Source organism: Branchiostoma floridae, chromosome 6 (assembly GCF_000003815.2).
Source record: "Branchiostoma floridae strain S238N-H82 chromosome 6, Bfl_VNyyK, whole genome shotgun sequence".
Classification (NCBI taxonomy): Eukaryota; Metazoa; Chordata; class Leptocardii; order Amphioxiformes; family Branchiostomatidae; genus Branchiostoma; species Branchiostoma floridae.
The window spans coordinates 27,000,596-27,008,334 of NC_049984.1; positions in this window are offsets into that span (position 1 = coordinate 27,000,596).

Here is a 7,739-nt window from a genome sequence, read left to right on the forward strand (position 1 = left end):
ACAACACTGCGCCAGACCAAGAATACCGGAATTTTCCGGTGGCAAAGAGAATGGCGAAATATTCCTTCTCAATGGTTGACCATTTTTTCTGGTGGTCAGTCAGTTCTTACTCCCATATGCTATGAGGTGGTCACACACAACAGCATCTGTCTGGTTGAGAACATCTCCGATGCCGTTATCACAGACGTTTAGCTAGATGTTGAACGGCTTGTTGTGGTCAGCTACCTTCAGCACTGGTTCGTTGCAGAGAGCTTCTTTCGGAGAAACAGAGACCTTGATGATATAAAACAAGGTGTGACACTGACAACCATCTCACATGTCTGAGTTATGAACTTGAACTAACACAAAAAAACTTGAACTACGAAAAAAAAATTGCAAAACACGCGCAACAAGGCTTAATGACAATCTCAACTGACACCCTGCCCTGGTGATGAAGGTCAAAGAAACCTGCCACATTTTTCCGTTCCCGGGCACGAAGACAGCTGTCACTGTCACCATCCTGGTCTGCTGTCCAACAGACAGTCTCAACCTTAGAGGTAACAGTGTGAGTCGATTATTCTTTGATAAAACATGCCCTCGTATATGCAGATTTATCTGCCGGTGACCACATGGACTTGAACTGTTGGGTAAAAGTGGGGTAGAATACCCCCAGTTTCTGGAATGGGTTGTACTATGGGTGACCACGGGGTTTGTAATCGTCATTGTCACTCAGGTGCAGGAACTTGAAAATCAGCTGAAACTTGACCTCCAGCTCGGACCTCAGGATCCCCAGGTTGTCATTGAGCATTGACAGCTGAAGTTCCAGACGTATCCCGAGGCATGACCGAGCGGAAGAAGGTTTCCTGGACCTCATCCACAGACCAATAGTCATTGACATCTTGCTGATGTATGATCCCCATTGCTACAGTCAAAGCCAGAAATGCTCTCATTTCTGGCTCTGTGATTCCGATCTCCGGCCAGTCTCTCGGAGAACTGTTATGAAATACATTTATATCTTCATCAAAAATTATTTTAACTTGCTACCAAACTTTGTCATGTCCCAGGCTATGTTTGTGATGAAAGAGATGAAGTGATCAAGCTTCATGGAATCTACTCTCATTCGTACAAAGCCATACGTGTCAGCCATCATTGACAAAATCTGTCTTCGTGTAAAAGACTGATTTGCGCAGTTGTAGCATTCCACAAGAGCGGGCGGAAGCTCCATTTTTATTCGGTCTCTCTAAATTTATGTTTAAACGCAAAGACTACAAATTATATGATGCACATGTGAGGTTACCGTGTTCATTGTACAGACATGGGTAGGGGATGAAATTCAAAACAAATCCGAAGGCCCGCCAGATGGGGTGGAAATGGCCAGTCATTCACATTCTCAGTCGTTTTCTGTTCGGCACATATGTATAATCAGATTTTAAAAAAAGAATGGAAAACTCTTACTTTGATTGGATCCGTGCGCGTTGGCTGCGTCTCTTTCTCACGGTCAACCAGATTTTTCCACTCTTGTAGAATTTTGAGGCTTTCTTTCATACGAAGCAAAGCGACTAGACCTTCACTGCTATTTTGAAGTTTGTACGTGCACCTGAATTCCAAGGCTAACCTCCCCTAACTAGGTTCATATTAGCCTGTGTTGCCCCTGTGTTTTCGATCGCTAGAGCATGTTTGTCTGAACCCCCAAATTTGTGGCTAGCTTTAGGAGGTCTACTAACTTTTTTAATGCTCTATGACGCAGCTTATTGGTGCTACAGGTTAGGGTTAGGATTTCCTCGTAGGATTCTACAACTTGTTGACCATCTGATGTGGTAGTGCTTGAATTCTCATATCGTATGGCATTCTTCACCCACAAAATGTAAAATGCTTTCTGTAAACATTTCAAATCCAAATTTATATATGTTAACTTACGTCCATTTAAACAGCTGAAGATCTGGGATCTCTTCAATGTACCTGAGAGCTGGGGTGAGGTTTTCACGGATGTCTTGAACAAGCTATGATATCGATATATCCATTAAAACAGGAAGAGATAAGCATGACTTTCCGTGATCATGCGAAGCTTGAATGTTGGGGGCTTGGGGACTAGCTTCTCCCTGTCCGCCATCCTGTAGGTGGGCGGCGGTGTGTACCCATAACTCTAGTAACTTTACCTCTCGTTTGCGTGGGGGTGGGGGTGGTGTGGGTTGGCAATAGTTTCTTTGTTAATGTACATATACATTGGGTTACCTGCACTTTTTTTCCTTTGTTAGTTACCTATTGAAAAGATACATTTGAAAAACTATAAGGACAAACTATGGGACCACTGGCATTGCTACGTTGCAGTTCATATGACAGAGAATCAAGATGCAACTTTGCCTTTTTCTTTGAATAAATGATTATAGGAGGATTTGCTTTACAGTTATGATTAAAAAAGAATTAAATGACCTACTGGCGAAGAAGGTTCTCTGAACATTTTGCTTCACAAAAAGTATCACCATCATGTCATGTTCATCTGCTATTTAGGTAGAGGATATTAGGTGATTGCTTCACTGGAGTACTACAGTGTATTTGAAATATTGTGCATACAGATATATAGATTAATACATGGGGATAAAAACAGATATAACAGTTATGTGATGACTCACAGGAGGACAGTTGAGCTCCTTGTTTAGCAGCCTCTGCAGTGCTGTCCTCTGCCCTTCATCTGATGTTAGTGGAACAGGTGGCAAAGGCTGAAATGGACGGAGGTTGTGGAGAAACCAGGCAGAGGATGGAGGTGTGGTGGATCGGTGGTCAATGGCTGTTGGATTATCTAAAAATGTCTGCCACTACTGCCACTTTTGGTGGTTGAGAGATCTCTCTTTTTTCGATTGATGATTTTAACTCCTTTAGGTCTTCTTCCTCGAAGTGTGACTCCACAAAGGATGGCTGTCGAGTTGGTATCTGCTGCTTGCCATTAACTTCCTTGAATCGTTTGAGATCTGGGTCCGTTGAGGATGATCGCGACACAGTGTTGGTTGACAATATCTTGTACTGGATGGTGACGTGTTCACTCCTATCTTTAGTAAACCTGAAAAAGAGGTAATCTTTTTGTGGGCTTGTTTGTCATCATGGAAATGATGTCATTAAAGAAGTTAAAGTTCAGCGCTAAGGGCGATGTTATCCCAGCTCTCTGGCTCCAAGAACAACCGCACAATGATTCGTTGATTCTCCCTATCCATTCTGAAGACTGCCAACATTTTTGTGCACACCGACTTTTAGGTTGTCTGTTGGAAAATGGTGTGCTGTGTCCAAAACGGTTCAGCACTTAAGGGCGGTCGGGTAATGGAACAGTGCAGAAGAAAACATGCGGCATGTGTGGTCTTCAGTAAATGAAGGGTTGGTAAAGATATGAAATAACGGGGGATTGGTAAGAAAGTTTAGTGAAATTTAGTGTCACACCTTGACAATGTTACCTCTTCAAGATTACTGCATTTAGATTAGGGAGATTATTAGTACGTAGTACTCACCTATGTAATCCTGTCTCGTGATGGCGTATAAATGTAGCTTGCTGGAGGGTAGCTCCATAAACTCCAAATCCTTGACAACAAATGGTTGCTTGATTTCCGGAATATACTGAGCCAAAATCCATTGCGTTCACACAGAAGTTGGTCTGCCGTCATGGACTGCACAAAGCTGTTAACACATGTACATCTGTCTATTACTCGTCAGGGTTAGGTGAGTAGAGTCAGGAGCATGCTCGTAGCAGAGAGGACGTCGACCGTTCTCCAGCAACATATTGGTCCCACAGGGTAAACAGACGACCTTGCAGTGTGGCGTACGCACTTCCTGCTTTAGAAAGTTCACCCACCAGGGAATGAATGCCTCATCAACCCACACTGTCTTACTCCACCTCACCAAGCCTGCACCATTGTGTCATGTTCCTTCACTACAACCACCTGAAATGATAAAAAATTATTTCTAACCTTACAAATCCATGAGTGTTTCTGTATTGCCATCAATGCTGTCATCGTTAGCAACATCGGCAGGGTTGGACTATTGTGCTTGTTGCTCCTCGACACTTTCCTTCTGCAGGAAGTTCTGGATCCAGTTTTCTTCGGCAATCCGCTTCATTCCCTTGGCGACGGGATCTGTGAATATTTCGACCAGGCGTCTTCCTGGGGTGACAGTGTAGACATTCCCTCTTACTATAGCATCAGTCATCTCTCTGATCTCTCTGATGTCGTTCTCCGCTGAAGGATTGGTGTGGCCCACAGTCTGTTTGGTGCTGAACAACTGAGAACAGAACCGTATGGCTTCATCGAACAATGGGACAGCCAGTATTTCTGTCAAGAACCTTTTTTATGAGACATGGAACCATCACTAACAACTCATTTACATATCAATTCCTCGAAAACTGCGCTCAAACACCTTTCCTATTCTATGTTCTTTCAAAATTTCACAACTTCTAGGCTTCTTCACGTCAAAGTCATTTTTCTTCGCCCCTCCCCCTGCCTCTACCACTCGAAGTAGACGCTCTAGATCTTCTGGAGGGGTTAGGGCAATCTGCCAAGAAGTGAAGTGGGCTTCCTATATATATGTATATACATACCCTCACATGGAAGCAGATATATGATATTCTAATACAGAAACAATTTGTATCACCAGGTCAAGATAACAACATTATACAAAAGAGAGAAAGTGGTAACATTGAAAATGCATATACCAATGCCTTTGTAGTAACAAAAGACACAAAATTACAATGTTTTCAGTTTAAGATTCTACACCAGTATCTTGCGACAAACAGCTGGTTGCAAAAAGTTAACATCAAATAAAGCAACAAAAACAATAAATGTAATGAAGAACATACTATTGAACATCTTTTTTTACATTGTCATGTCGAGAAGTTGTACTTTTCTGGAAACACTTTTGTACATGGTGGAAAATCAAAACACAGCAAGCTCATTTGTGTGTTTAATGAATCAAATCCTCTTACTGTCTCACCAATGGATGTAGATACGTGCCAGTGGTTTCCTGCTGATTGTATCTGTATGCACTCAGCAGTGGCTAAGACAGGACTATGGCAGCTGACTAATGTCAGTGTACGTGTGCCTTTGGGCTCACTGTTTGTGAGAGTTTGGGGTGGGGTGAACTTCTAGCGTTTTCCTTCACCCCTTTCAGACTTGGTCTGACTCTGTTCGTGGAGCCAAGCACCTCTTACAAGTTGCCTGGTCTCCTACGACAACCTATGACAGAAATCCTAATCAATATGATTCAATGATTAACAAATATAAAGGTGAACCATCTCATTCCCAAGACACATATATGTATATATCTAAAGGCAGATGCACAAAACTGTTTGCTTCTATGTCCATGGATATGTATACAGATGTGCAGTTACACAGGGAAATACAGTCATTCATATGACTTGAAGAAAACGGTTCACATCTGATGTGGAACACCATCCACAACTCTGTCTTCGGCAAACTGCAGTAGAATCCGAATGTTATCTGAAGTCTTTGCTTCATCCAGATCCAAAACTTTTAAGGGCGTGTATGACGACTTCTTCACTGCAGGGTTCGTCTGTCTGGTGTTGTTGCAAAACTTGTGGAATGCTGGAAACTTCGCCAGCAGAACCTGCAAAGTCCTTGTGATGAATCTGTCCTTCTGGACCTGGACGTCATCTTCGCTAGGAAAATACCTCTCCTGGCTGCCTACTCATTCAAATCACTTGCAAAGTGTGCATGTGTTTTCTACTTTAGAATTTCAGCTACACTGAACTACCTGCAGTAGGTTGACTGCAGCTATGGATTTGCGGATGCTGTGAACGCAAATAAGTTCGATTAGTTACAGGAGTCTTATACAGTGGTGAGGGGTTCAAGTGGTCACCTCACTTACTAACACGCTTGAGAGGTATCACTGGCTGTCCCACTTTTCGATGAAGCCAGACGATTCTGTTCTGCCAACTGTCGTTCTGCTAACTGTCAGATACAGAACAGGACTACTAGCCTGAATTAAGCAGACTATTTTTCAGCTTTGAGGTAACGTCATTCTGAACCTTCTGTGTGGCCATGGCAGTTAATGCCATGAAGGGCACACCATGCATGGAGTCACGCCGGGTTCCGATTTCTCAAAATGAGGTCCTGGAGTCATGTCCCCTGAGAACACGTTGTTTCATTTGTCTTTTATTTGTACAACTATGTTAATTTCCAAGCAGATCCTACGGTGGCAAAAGATGGTATCATACAGGCCAATGAGTGTAGCCAGGCAAGGATTGTACATTGGCCATGTACACGACTGTCTCACCTCACCGGTCCCATAGCCTCATCGGCCGTAGGGGCAGCACATCCATCAACATAAGTTCTCCACCCTTGTCTGTCCTCAGCCAAGGCCGCCAAATGGTGGAATGTATGTCCCGACCATTCTTTCAAATCACTAACCCAAGTCCGTCGTGGACGACCCCTAGGTCTTCCACCCTCCGCCCTTCCTTGGAGTATTGTGTGGGTCAGAGTGCCCTTTGCTCTTGTGGCCTGGCCAAACCACTGTAGTTTCTTCTTTTTCACTAGTGACAGGAAACTTGGACATGGGCCTACTAGGGTTTTAACACGCTGCATTACTTCTCTGTTTGAAGTGTGAGTTGACCAGTGGACACGGAGTAGTCTTCGGTAGCAGTTCATCTCTAATGCGTTTATCCGTTTCACAATTTCTGCATTTAAAGTCCAAGCCTCTGCGCCATACAAGAAGATTGACAACACAAGGGAACGTAGAAGCTGGATTTTTGTTGTTGGGGAGATGTTGTGACTATTCCAGATGTGCTTAAGTCTCGACAGTACGGAGGTTGCCTTGGCTATCCTGACCTTTGTCTCTCTTACAGAACTGCAGTCCTCTGTCTGAATGGAGCCCAGGTATGTAAATTCACTAACCTGTTCTAGGTCAGTGCCTCTCACTGTAACCTGTACTGTGTCTGACGGGCCAGTCACAAGGCACTTGGTCTTCTCCAAGCTGACTTCCATACCGTATCTCCGGCTAGTAGAGTCCAGACAGCTAAAAGTGGGTTTGTTGGTCCTGTTTAGATCCATCAATCAGGTCTACATCGTCAGCAAATTGTAGGTGGTTGATGATACGACCAGCGAGTTTGACCGGAGACTCCAGTGGTGGGAGGGCTTCTCTCATGATGTTCTCAAAGAAGATGTTGCATAGTGTTGGTGACAGCAGGCACCCTTGCCACACTCCTACTGACGTAGGGAAGCACTCACTGAACTCATTGCCTGTCATAACTGCTTTGTGACGCTTTGTAGAGTGCTTCTATGGAGTTAATAATGCCCCGACTTATGTTGAAGCGACGCATACTGCCCACAGTCCGTTCTGCCATACCCTATCAAAGCACTATCAAAACACGGCTGCACTACAAGCCTAATTTTGATACTTGGTTAGTTTATCAGAAAGAGCTCACTGAAACTGAAATGTGGCCATCACACCATTGTCAGATTTTGAAATGTGACTAAAAATGACATATTCACACTAGCTGTGCACTGCATTTGATTTGTGGCATTTAATTACAGATTCTTGACACATATGTATTATGTCAATGACTGAAACATTTGTTGTAGAATGAGAAGTAAATGTGTATGAATAGATAATTTGGAATGTACCATTCAATTTCTACTATACAATGTGCCTTATCTACAGCAACAAGGGCAATGGGTACGGGAGGGGACTGCAACAGTGCTCTGCCATCTACAGAGATCATTTCCTCTGGAGCCATGAATACTGAAAAAGGAAAACAGGGTGCCAGA